The following is a 13,202-nucleotide window of genomic DNA, read 5'->3' as shown; positions in this document are numbered from 1 at the left end:
GAGGGCACTAAATTCAGGTCAGAGACAGTCTCTGTTCCCACATTGATTATTAAACCAAAATTTCAATGCTATATGTGGGATACTTGTCATTTGTCACAGAGGCTCTTGAGGCCACCAGAACAGTAAAAACTGTTGCCATTGTTCATGGTTGGCCACTAGAACTGGTTGATAAGCAAGCAAACAAACAAAAACTCATTGCAGAAGAAAATGGAGATTTGTTGTAGGATACAGTGCAGTCTGGCTGGAATTGTCCTGGATGCCTTCTCCTTGCTGGCTAGCTCTTACATTCCTATGTAGGCTACTGGAGACAGTCATGGATGGTTTTACCCTGCTTTGAGGCCTGCAAGCTACTAACCTGCTTGGCAAGCTGTATCCACTGGTACAATAGTGACATCACTGTTATTGGAGTAACCATCTGCTTTCTTTCTGAATATTATGACTCAGTTTTAACAAATTAATCATTTTTTCTTTAAAACAATTATTGGCGCTTCCACAAGATCCAGCTATACCACTCCTAGGCATATACCCAAAAGAGGCTCAAGTACACAATAAGGACATTTCCTCAACCATGTTTGTAGCAGCCTTATTTGTAATAGCCAGAAGCTGGAAAAAGCCCAGATGCCCCTCAGTGGAGGAATGGATACAGAAATTGTGGTACATCTACACAGTGGAATATTACTCAGCAATAAAAAACAAGGAAATCATGAAATTTGCAGGTAAATGGTGGGATCTGGAAAAGATCATCCTGAGTGAGCTATCCCAGAAGCAGAAAGATGCACATGGTATATACTCACTCATAAAGACCTATAATATAGGATAAACCTACTAAAATCTGTACACCTAAAGAAACTAATCAAGAGGGAGGACTCTTGCTAAAATGCTCAATTGCTATACAGAAAAGTGAAGAGGATGGACATCGGAAGAAGGAGAAAAGAGGGAACAAGTCAGGAGCCTGACACAGAGGACCTCTGAAAGGCTCTGCCCTGCAGACTATCAATTCAGATGCTGAGACTTTGGGCAGAGTGCAGGGAATCTTAGGAAAGAAGTGGGAAACAGTAAGATCTGGAGAGGAAAGGAACTCCACAAGGAGAGCAACAGAACCAAAAAATCTGAGCACAGGGGTCTTTCCTGAGACTGATACTCCAACCAAGGACTATGCATGGAGATAACCTAAGACCCCTGCACAGATGTAGCCCATGGCAGTTCAGTATCCAAGGGGGTTCCATTGTAATAGGAACAGGGACTGTCTCTGACATGAACTGATTGGCCTGCTCTTTAATTACCTCCCCCTAAGGGGGGAGCAGCATTACCAGGCCACAGAAGAAGACAATGTAAGCCATTCCTGATGAGACCTAATTGACTAGGATCAGAAGGAAGGAAAAGAAGACCTCCCCTATCAGTGGACTTGGGGAGGGGCATGCATGCAGAGGGTAGAGGAAGGGAGGGATTGGGATGGGAGGAGGGAGGGAACCATGGGGGGATACAAAGTAAATAAAATGTAATTAATAAAGAATTAAAATAAACATAAACTCAAAAAATTATTGATGAAAACATGGAAATTCTTAGAGCGTAAAATTTTATTGGAGAATTAACTTGCAAAAGACGTGTCCATTTGTTTGCCACTGAAATATTTATTTATTGTTGTTCATGTAACAACTATAGAGCTTTGACCATTCTATTTTTTTTTTTATTTTGGAAAAGTGTATGGATAAGAGTGTAAAGCCTAAATGATATGAGTTCAAAATGATCTAAATTCTTTTTTTTTCTCTTTCTCAAGACTTCTTTTTAAAGCCCATTTTCCTTATTCCCACAGAGTGTTTGTAGTTCAATGATTTCCATGGCTGTTCCTATTTGTTTTTGTCTTGATTTCTGTTTAACCTTCTGTGTTTTAGTCTTCTCTAACCCCACCCCCTTTTCTTATCTTTCAAACACAAAAGTGTTTATAAAGTCCTGCTTGGTGTTATCACAAACTCTGGTAGCCTAAGTTAGTTATTTAAATAATAGACATCTGTTTGATGACCATTTTGGAGATCCTTGAAGCTGAAGATCCATGTGGCTGTGGGACAGCTTCCTCTGCAGCCTTTCATGTTGGTTCCCAGGTGGCCACTCTTTTGCCGACGCAGTTCCTGCGTCCCTCAGTGCATGTGTGCCTTTGTCTCTGTGTATGCTCAAATTTCCCCTTATTAAAAATCTACTGGTCAGATGGGTTAAATATTCACCCTAATACAGACAGGTTTAAATTTCACCCCAACAGCCTCATGTTAGTGCAAGCACATTTTTAAATGCCCTGTTTCAAAATCAGCCACACTCTGAGGTACTGGGGTTCAGCCTCAACATAGGAATTTATTTTTTAAACTGGAACGCCCGATTATTTCCACAATAGAGGGCAGAGGAGAAAACAGGTGCCGACGTTATATTTTCAGTATGATTCTGAGCTAAGTAAATGAATCTGATGGTTGAGCGATTATTGTTTGGACACTGCTAGTCTTTCTGTAATTTTGAAAATGAAAATTGTGCTCACCTCAGAGAAGAGGAGGCGCAGTCCCTTCCTACAAAGATGATGTAACGTTTGTTTTCTTTTTCCCTGGGACACGTCTAACTGTGGAAGGGAAGCAAAAGAGCAAACAGGGAAAGCAAGGAGAATCTGGAAGTCCCCATGGGCAGTTTCCACAGAGCACCAGAGTTCAGGGGACCCATGCTCAAGCGTTGAGTGCTTATGTAACCTCATTGATATTAATGTGCCGGAGCCCTGGATGAGCTTCCCTTAATCAGAGTTAGTGCACTCCGGGACCGAGGAGAGGGATGGTCAGAGGACTTCAGCTAATTCATCAGAAAGAAGAATGAGGCTCTAACAATGCCTAAAACCTTTAGTGTTTTAATGAAAACCGAGGAATCAGATGTATAGCCAGTTGTTCTTCCCAAATCATGTTGCAACACATGGCTTCATTTATCTTCCAACAATTTTTTTAAGAGTGTGTGAAGACTGAAATGTTGATTTGATAAGCAGTGATTCATAGAAATCAGGAAGCATGCTGGGTTTTGCCCAACTAACAAATGGCACAGGAAGGCATGGAACCCATTGTTTTCTATCAAAGCCCTAGACTTTCTTTTGTTCCACCTCTCAAAAAGAAATTTTAATCCAGGTATCATGTACCATACAATTGCTCCAGGAAGATTACATCTTATTTGCTCACTTCAGTTTTTGAAAGAAAAATGAAAAAAAAAAAAAAAAAAAAAAAAAAAAAAGAAGAATCATGGACTGATAACTGCCTTTGGTGGTAACATCTGAAGCCCATTGAAACCAAGTCACCACTGCTCCACCTAGTGGCAGCCTTGTGGAATTGGAGGTTAAGTAGGTCCTCGGGAAAACAAAACTGAGATGAAACATGCATGATTTCAGTTTTAATGCCATAGTAACTTCTGGAAGGTCAGAACCATATTTCCCTCAATAGCCAGATGGTGTGGAATGCGGAACACGAAAAACTCCATGCCTCTAAGGTCAATCCGTCATTAGTGACTTAAATTCTAGATTTCATTCACCGAATGCCATAATTATTAAGTATTAAAATTATTATTGGGTAATAAAATAATCTATCAGATGGTTGAATAAATACAACTTTCACCCTTTTTTGGGAAACTCCTATCTCTCAGCTTCACAGGGATGAACTGGAAAGTTGGGATTGGAAAGGAATGTGTTACATTTCTCGTCCCCCCCTTCCCCCTTCCCTCTATTTGCCCTCCCATACTCTTCTTCAAGTTCATGGCTATGCTACATTCTTATTTGCTTAGTTTGGGTTATTTTATTATGTAGTCTAGACCGGCCTCAAACTCATGATCTCCCCCTGCTTCAATGCCTACCTTCTGCTACTCTTCACTTTCTGGCTATCAACCAGAGGTGACTTCCACATGCTAAGGAAAATTTACCAGTCTTCTTTTCCTTTCCCCATTCATTTTCATTTTTTCTCCCTCCTTTTTTCTTACCTTCCCTTTGCTTTCTCTGTCTATCTCCTAAAGTTTAAACATTCTTCAGTCACCTCCTTGTTCAAGAAGGAAACATCATACCACCTTATGCTTCATAACGTCACAAACTGTTTTACTCCACGAGACACTTATTAATGTTTACATCATTAAAAAAGCCACTAGAACATGGCTAGACTATTAAAATACATTAGAACATGAACAGGTTATTAAATGTTAACCGAAATGCTATATCAATTATATGATTATGTCGGTAATTATCCTGGAACTAAATACACAGCATCCAACTTTGTCAACTTCACAGTAACCTTGTTCCCCTCCTACTGTGGCTGAACTGGCTGTAGTTGTTTTAAAATATATAAGATGGTGCCAGGTACAGGGATGCATACCTCTAATCCCAGCACTTGGGGAGAAGCAGGTGGATCTCTGTGAGTTCAAGGCCAGCCTGGTGTAAAAATGTGTCGAGGACAGCCAAGGTTGCATAGAGAAACCCTGTCTCAAACACACACACACATACACACACACACACACACACACACACACATATATATATATAGGCATAGGTATCGGTATATGTATACAATGTAGATGTACATGTATGTATATACGTACATATATATATGAAGATATAAACGTCAGACAGATACATACATTGCTTATAGTTTGATGTATAAGAAACCAACAGATATACTTTATACCTTTTGTTTTTACCTTTGTTCCAACACAACTGACTGTATGCATCAGAAGCTTGTGGAGTCTAACATAATGCCTCCTTCACATATTGTTCTGTTCTCCCACACAGTAATTTTAAATGCAGCTCTTCAAAAGCCAAATGCTGGAAATTAGCATACTGGTTCTATTAGAGGAAATGGTCAGGCTCCCATCATCCTGAGCACAAGCTCAACTGGTGATATGCTGAGACACATTGCCTCTCGCTGTTTTCTTATTAGAAGAGAACTCTAGTGAAGTTGACTTTGCTTGTGAGGCCTCTCTCTTTTAGAGGATAATGGAGTCTGGCTCAGAAGAAAACCCTCCGCTTTCTTTCAGCCTAATTATCTCTATTAACACAGACAAATACAATGGAGAAAAGAAATTTAAAATATCAAATTGAAAACTATCTGAGAAGAGCTGAAGCTGTGATTAAACTCACCGGCATATTTCTGGAGCAGCCGAGGGCAAAAGTCAAGTGCTAATCAAAGACTGAACCCTAAACTTTGAAACTGAATTTGGAGACAAGTAAAAGAACACAGAGTTAACAGAAGGGATGATTCATATTAAACAATGCCTTATCAAATGTTTTTCAAACCACTCATCTAACTTTTTATTGTATTTTTGTGAGAAAAAAATGCAGAAAATGAAACAAATTGTTCCTCTCTCATATAATGCAGCATTCCACGGAAAGAAAAATTGAACTGAAAGTCTTTTAAAATCTTGTTTTGCTTTTTAAAATTAAAATCTAATTACATTACTTGCCCCTTTCCCTTTTCTTTTATACAGTCCATCCCTCCAACTCCTCCCATGTTCCACCTCACTAGCTCTTAAACTGATGGATTCTTCTTCTTATTATTATTATTATTGTTACTTGCATATACATAAATATATAAATATAACACGCTCTGTATATTTTCATAACTGTGTTTATATAATTCAGGACTACTTTGTATTGAATAAACCAGTTCAGGGGCTATATATGAAATGACATTTTATGTCAGACTTTACGTACAGTGGTAAAGTATGTAGACATTTTGGTGTGTTTTTCTACTGAGTGGTTTACATGCAGGTCTCTGTGTTCATGCTTGAAGCATTAGCATTCTCCTTACATTCTCCGAGGCCCAGAGCATCATTTATGTGCTGTGTTTAATGTACATTAATGCCTCTTTGTAAAGTTAAAATAATTTATAGTGCTATATAATTGGTTCTCAGTTCAAGAGAGAAAAGTCTTCCTTAAGTCTCCCAACATTATCTTTTGTAATTTAGCACAGAAAAAAATAAATGCTGATTCAAACATACCTTCATTCCAGAATCCTATGGACCCCTATAGAACTGATGTTTCTATTTATAGTTTTGAATGACAAGCAAAAGGCTGTTACTTTTTAGATACTTTAAATGTTTGTTCATTGATTGTAAGCTATAACTTTTATGGTTCAATTAAAATACTTCAAGAAAGAAACCGCAAATAGTTGGTCTAAGTTTTCAATTTCCTTACTTAGCTCTGGGGAGGGGGGTTGGTTAAGTGGAAGTTTAGCCACTGAAGCTCTCTGTACTGGGCGTGGTGAGCTATTACCTAGAACCACATTATCATACTACCCTGGGCATTTGGCACAGGCTGAGATCACCTGCTCCTCCACAGTCATGTAGAGGTTTCTGCAGCCAGATGCTATGACTTGAACCAATTTACGATATATATATATATATACACATATATATATATACACATATATATTTTTAGCAGCAGTCTTAGAGTAAAGAAGAAGACATTCATAATCCATACAGGTATGAATCATTGTTTGCATGAATCTGTAGGCAAACTTTGTGTTAAGGGGAAGAGAGATAAGCATGCGTGTTTATAGGAACAGGACATCTGTCCACCATCTCATAATGTTTAAGAAGATGCTCTGAGTAGACTTGTCAACTTACAGTTTTCCAGAGAAAATTACACTCTTAAGAGTATTGATGAGAAGGAACTGAAGTGTCTGCTTCACAGCCACAAGAACCAAGTTTGGGCTCCCCAGCACCGGCAGAAAGAGCTGGGCATGAATGCATATACCTATAATCCTAGCACTGGGAAGGCAGGGACTAAAGCCCTGAATCTCACCTGCAGCTGAACTTGTCGTTTGTTAGCTCCAAATTTGGCCAGAGATCTTGTCTCAAAAATAAGTTTGAGTGGTGGAGGAATTCATCAAGATCAACTTCTGACCCCCACATGAACACAGACACACACCAGTGCGCACACGCACACAGAGAAAGAGAGAGGAGAGAGACCCTTAAGTAGAAGCTTGAAGATGGATTGAGCCTGCCCTTTCTTTTTATTCAGCTTTCTCTCTGTCCACAAATGCCAATTCTACTTTAAAGCTCTTTTTTGTTCCTCCATTAACTGTCCCTAGTTAAAATCATTCATCAAGCTTGTCTTATCTTTACCTGATTTAGATAAAATGATCACTTCTTGTTACATTTTGCGTGTCCTTACTCCATGTATGGTTGTTTTACAGACCCATGCAAGAAAAATATTTGCTATCTACAATATAAGTGGTCTGGAACAAAAATGTTCATTATTGCTGTTAATCAAATTAGCAACTATTACATGAATTGAAGTACATTGGTCTAGATCATCTAATCAGTGGGAAATGTATATAATTATATGTTCAAGCTTTTGCCAATCTGTGCAGGAGCAGAACTCAACCACAGCACCAGTGGCATGCTGAGGGGAGATCTCTGACCTGAAGACCGGGCTCTAATCCCAACTTTTAAATTAACTAACCCCTGAGATCATGATTGGGTCACACCCTTCTCCTTCTTCGAGCCTTGTTTTCCTCAGCTATAAAATTTTCAGCTCTGAATCTCAAGGATCCTTTTGCTCATCGTCAAGATAGATATCTAAGAACTACCTTTGCATTTAGCATCTTTTACGAAATCAAACAAATAATGTTTGTGAACTCTGTCTTTACGATAGCATGTCGAAAATCACAAGAGTGAAATGCTACTCCCCTAACCCAGAGCTTCAGAGAAAAGCACAGAGCAAGCCAGGCTCCATTCTCCCCATTTGCTTTTTGAAGGTAAATGTGTTTACTTTGAATTTTTCTTCAGAGGACTCATCATCACAGCAAGAAGTGTCACAGTCAAGATTATTTTTTCTTTCGTTTTTAAACACAGTTCTGGCTTTTCAGCACCATCAGGACTGTTTGTCTAGCAGAGTCTGTTCAGGCTATTGAAATGAAAGTGGCTAATGTGACAGCACCAGCAGCCCTGACTGCGCCAGCTCGGAGCACATCTGTGAGGTGTAGGTGTACAGCACTCTTAGGGAGACAATGTCAGGTGCTGCACTTTCCCGGCATTCATTTGCTTTTTTTTTTTTTTTTTTTAATACTCTTACTTTCCCTTCAATGCTTAAAAAAAATAAAAAGAATCTGTGGTGTCTGTGGTACTTGATAGCAGTATTCTAGTCACCCTGTAGCTCAGGTGTTCTGTGCACAGCACATCCCAGCCATGTTCCTCTGGCCTACACCTTGGAGGCAGCAGCAAAGTCTCTAATTGAATTCCTTCCTCACTACAGTCACTCTCCAAACACTGCAGTCACTTCCGGGAAACTCTTTAAACCTAATGAGTGAGCATGCCAAGGTCTGGAGCTGGGTGACAGGACACACCTGAGGTTGTCTGAATGACATGGTGGACCCCATGTTCTCAGGCATTTGACTAGTTGCTTCATAGTTGGTGGCATGGTTTGGGTAGGTTTAGGAGGTATGGCCCCTAGCAGAGAAAGCGTGTCACGGGGTCGGGGTGGGAGCGGGGAGCAGACTGTGTGATTGGAGAAGTGAGCTCTCAGATGTGCCTTCCCTGATGCTCCGTGCTGCAATTCTTCTCTCTGGTGATAGCAAAAGAAAAGTAATGAATGGAGTTACCGCTACAATATGTCATGCCTCGGGTTACATATTGCTTCTAATACAAAGCCTTTTATTACTCAGTTATCACAGGAGAAAACCCCTACATTTTTGAAATCCAAGACTTAAAATAAACTTAGAGATTCCTAGAGGGGAATCACAGAGCCCACTGGAATCTTGAAAATCAAATAAACAAAATAATAAAAATTCAAATAAGAGAAATGTTTTGTTTTAAATGTATGTTTCGTGCACTAAAGTCTACATTTCTCTGATAAAAGATCTGTTGTTGTCCTCCCGTCATTCATGTAGACTTGAACTCTCACCAATCCTCCTCCCTCAGCTTCATGGGTGCTGGGATTGTCCAACAATTTTTAATAAGAAGTTTCATTTCTTTACATGGATTCAGATAGTCAGTTGGCACTCTCTTGCAGTCTCTAAGCTTTTGTTTGTGTAGGAGGCTGGAGAAGTAAGTTTCCACCTCAGCATCCATGTCTTAGGTCTTAGTAACCGCACTCCATCACTGGAGTCTGGAGACTGTATCTGGGCAGAATATTAATGGTACCTGGCTCCTGATTATTCCCATTAATTTGCTGTTTCAAGTAGCTATACATACATGTATACAATGAATATGTGTTCACGGAAGTAATTCTGTTGGTAAATTTAGAAGGAAAATCTTCAGCATGAAAGGAGAAAGAGTTTAGAAGGTAACACATTTTATTTTACTAAATTTCATAACATTTTCATACAAAAAATTGTCTTTTCACTTATAGATAAGAAAACAAAGTTTTTAAACCAATATAAAATGGTATGTTTGGGATAATACAACCAACTCTGTTCTGTCAATCGTTTTTCTATATTGTTATACATTATCATGACTGTTTCTCTGGTGTATAATATTTTGACTATTTGTTTCAACAAGAATAAAATGAGTGCTAAATGTGCTGGGACTTAAAAAAATGTGCTCTGGGACAGTACAGTGCGTATATGGGAGGTGGCCGAACCATGATGGCACAGACAACACATTAAATATTAGAAGAAATACGAAAATGCTCTGAGAAACACATCAGGGAGAGTTCGGCATCACCTAATGTTACTGTGAGCAGCATCCTTCATGGATCTATACGACAGAGGAGTTGAGAGAGTGTCATGGCCATGACTGAGGAAGTGCAGTGTGGTGGGGACCTGGCATGTGATGAGATCAATATCAATGTTGTAACCCGTGGAAAAATATAGCATTTTTCCATATGTTCATTAGACTCTCTGAATTTTAACCCCCTTATTCGTCATGGTATGTGCATCTTCCAAGGAACTGCATTTAAGTGAGACTAATTACTGCATACATGACCACAATTAGAGCATGGCCAAGAAGGAAATACTCATCAACTACCATCTAGGAAGCCAGAAACCATGTGGATCAGAAGTCTAAGTGGAAAGAAGGGAGTCAGGAATACATCTGAAGTGGGAGGGAATCCAAGTGCTGCATACAACTCTGAAGGTGTGAATCTAGAATTCCTCAGGGTCAAATTGGAATGAGACAGGATGGAATGACCTTGGCAGGGGACCTAAGTGAGCATCATGGGCTTGAATAATGATTCAGTATTCATTTATCATCTGGATCAAGGTGAGTGAATGTTCTGACCTTTTGAAAGAGAGCCTTGGCTGGAGAAATGTCTAGAGGGCCAAAAGGAGCTTCTCCTAGGCTTGTAAAGTGCTGGAACCAAAACACAGAAAACTCATAAATATTTATTTCAGAACACTATTGACCCATTAATATTACATTGAAATCACTAATATTATACTAAATGAATAATTGTTAAAAAAATAGTGGACTGGGTTGTAGCATGAGCACTTACCTCTTCTACATACATGATGCATGTGTAGAGAAGTTCTACTTCATCAAAAAAAAGTGTGTGGATAAACTTTACTGTAATGGCCACATTATGCAAGGAGCTCAGGATCACAGAGATATGAATTCACAAGTTGCAATGTGAATTTGCAAGAGGAAAAACTACTCCTTTACACAACTGTTGGCTCTGTTTTGAATATTAGTCAAAGCACTCTAGGGTCTTGTCTCCTTTGGCTCCCAGAATGACTGTCTTTACTTCATGCGAAACGCGTTGTCAATGTGGACAGTCATTGAATAATCTTAGAACCCATCTGAATGTGTGTGATTGTTCAAGTCTTGGTCAGAGACTTTTAAACGACTATATACTTTGTTTCAAGTATTGTGCATAGGTTTCTGGATGCTAGACAACACAGTAATACATGTCAAAAGAACAAAATGCAAGCTTTTTCTCATAAGGATAGTGTTAACAGGAGGCTCTGTAAATTTTGAAGGTTTATAATTTGTGTCCATTTGTATCAAATCTTTTTTTAACTATCTCCAGAAGTTTGGCTATGAGCCTCAGCATCTGCTTTGATACCCTGCTGGGCAGAGTCTTTCAGAGGCCCTCTGTGGTACTCTCCTATCCTGTTTCCTGTCTTCTCCCACTTCCGATGTCTATCCTAATGATACTTTCAATACACTGAATATGTACTTCTTTAATTCCTATACTTGGCAATGGCTTCATTCCTTCTTCTTATGGGCATGATGTCATAAAAAGCACATATTGATAAGATCAATGCTGCCAGGTAACAAATATGGCTTTATTGTTTCCTCTCGTCTTCTTCAGCCACTCTGCATCTATGATTCTTTTTTTTTAAATATAATTTATACACAATAAAATCCACATTTAAAGAGTTACTGTTTGGTGGATTTTAGTATTTCTACACAGTTACACAAATATAGGAACTATTGAATTCAGACTCGTTTCCATCTCTCCAGGGAAGCAGTCATTCTCTCCTTTACTCCAACTCAGTGGTAGCACTCAACATACATTACTTTCCATCTCTGAAATTGTTTGCTCATTATATGCAATATCATAAACCTTGCTGTAATATTTCATATAAATGGAATCAAATAACAGGTAGCATTTGCGCTGTGTAGCCTAATGAGCTTGTGTTCCATTTATCGTAATGTGTTTAAAGGCTCATTTGTATTGTCACATAAGTCACAATCCCATTCCACTTATCAATGAACAGTAATACATTATACAGCTATGCCACACTTTGTTGATCTACTCAGAGATACTTGAGTTGTTTCTGTAACCAATACTACTGTCAAAATTCATGTATAAACTTCCTTATAGACATGGTTTCACTTCCTGTAGGTACATAGCTAGAGTCGAATGTTTGGATCATTGCTAGCTGTATGTTTATTCTTTTGGGGAAACGTCAGTCTACTTTCTCAGCCATGACACCATTTTGTGCTCCCACCAGCAATATATGAGAGTTACAGTTTTTTTTTTTCACATTCTCGTCATTATCAACACTTTTTACTACATAGTTTCTATTGCCATCATATTAAATAGTTTCTCATACCTGATTATTCCCCAGGTTCTCAGGAAAAAAAAAATTTAGAAAAAAATAATACTTCAAAAATTCTCACTTTTAGTTTTAATGCAAACAGTTTTAATGTACTATTACTATTGTTAGTGAATTTCCACCTTCTCAGTGGCATTATTTGGTCAGTAATGTGGGATTCATTTCAAATAAAAGGAGTCCCCCTTTTTTTTAAATTTGTGTATGAAGCAGATTCCTTTTTTTTTTTTTTAACCTTTAACTTTATTTATTTAGATGTTCACTTTACACCTCGGTCACAGTTCCCATCCTCCTCTTCTCCTGGTCCCACTCTCCCTTCCCTCTCCTCTAGCCCTCAGGAAAGCCCCTCCCCACTAGCTCGCCCCAGCACTTCAAGCTGCAGCAGGACTAAGCACATCCTTTACCACAGTGGCCTGGAAAGGCAGCCGCTCCAGGGAGAAGTGATGGAAAAGCATGTAACAGGGTCCATGTCAGTAATAGCCCCCGCTCCCCTTATTAGGGGACTGTAAGCCCATTGGGTAAATATGTGTAGGGGACCTAGATTCAGCCCAGACATGGGCCTTGGTTAGTGCTTCGGCCTCTGCAGGACCCCTGGGCCCAGGTCAGTTACTCTGTTGTTCTTCTTAGCACTGACAACCTTCACTGGCTTCCCACTTGTTTGTCTCTTAGCCCTCTCTAAGATTCAGGAGCGTCACCTTAAGGACATGGTTTCCCACCAGCTTTTTTCCAGTGTGGTCACCATTTGTAGAGTTTTCTGTGCAAATGTGCTGCGTTGTGAGGTCTCACATTGAAAACATCCCAGTGTTTTCAATCCCAAAGACTCGCTGTGGCAAGCACGTTTGGTCTTCTCACTAAAGTGATGGGGCGGAAGGAAGTAAATGTTCTTAAGGTTTCTTGCTGGAGAAACAGTGTCATCCTGTGTTTCACTGAGGATTCTTCAACATTAGTGTTTTCTCCCCCTGCCTACTCCTAAGGTTGTTTCATCTAAAGTTTTGATTATTAAATATACTATGTTTTAAATGAGTTAAAGGGGGAAGTTACAAGCATCAAGCAAAGTAGTAACGCATCGATGAGATTGGGGAATAAGCTTTCACGGGGTAATAGGTTTTTGTGTATATTGTCTATTCCCTTCAAAAACACCTGGTGTGTCTATGTTGTCTGTGGTTCCCTTCTGATTATGGTTCCTAGGGATGAGTTCTACTGCTTTAA

At 39.2% G+C, this 13,202-nt stretch overlaps 1 protein-coding gene across 4 annotated transcripts in view; it reads left to right on the top strand.

The window, feature by feature from the left end:
* The window catches only part of Fgf12 (fibroblast growth factor 12), a 557,338-nt gene that overhangs the window by 514,372 nt on the left and 29,764 nt on the right, over positions 1 to 13,202 (top strand). The gene's annotated exons all lie outside the window — the stretch shown is intronic.

The sequence above is a fragment of the Meriones unguiculatus genome, chromosome 17, assembly GCF_030254825.1.
Source record: "Meriones unguiculatus strain TT.TT164.6M chromosome 17, Bangor_MerUng_6.1, whole genome shotgun sequence".
Classification (NCBI taxonomy): Eukaryota; Metazoa; Chordata; class Mammalia; order Rodentia; family Muridae; genus Meriones; species Meriones unguiculatus.
Note: the sequence above shows the minus strand (reverse complement) of the source record. Positions and strands in the feature narration are given on the sequence as shown.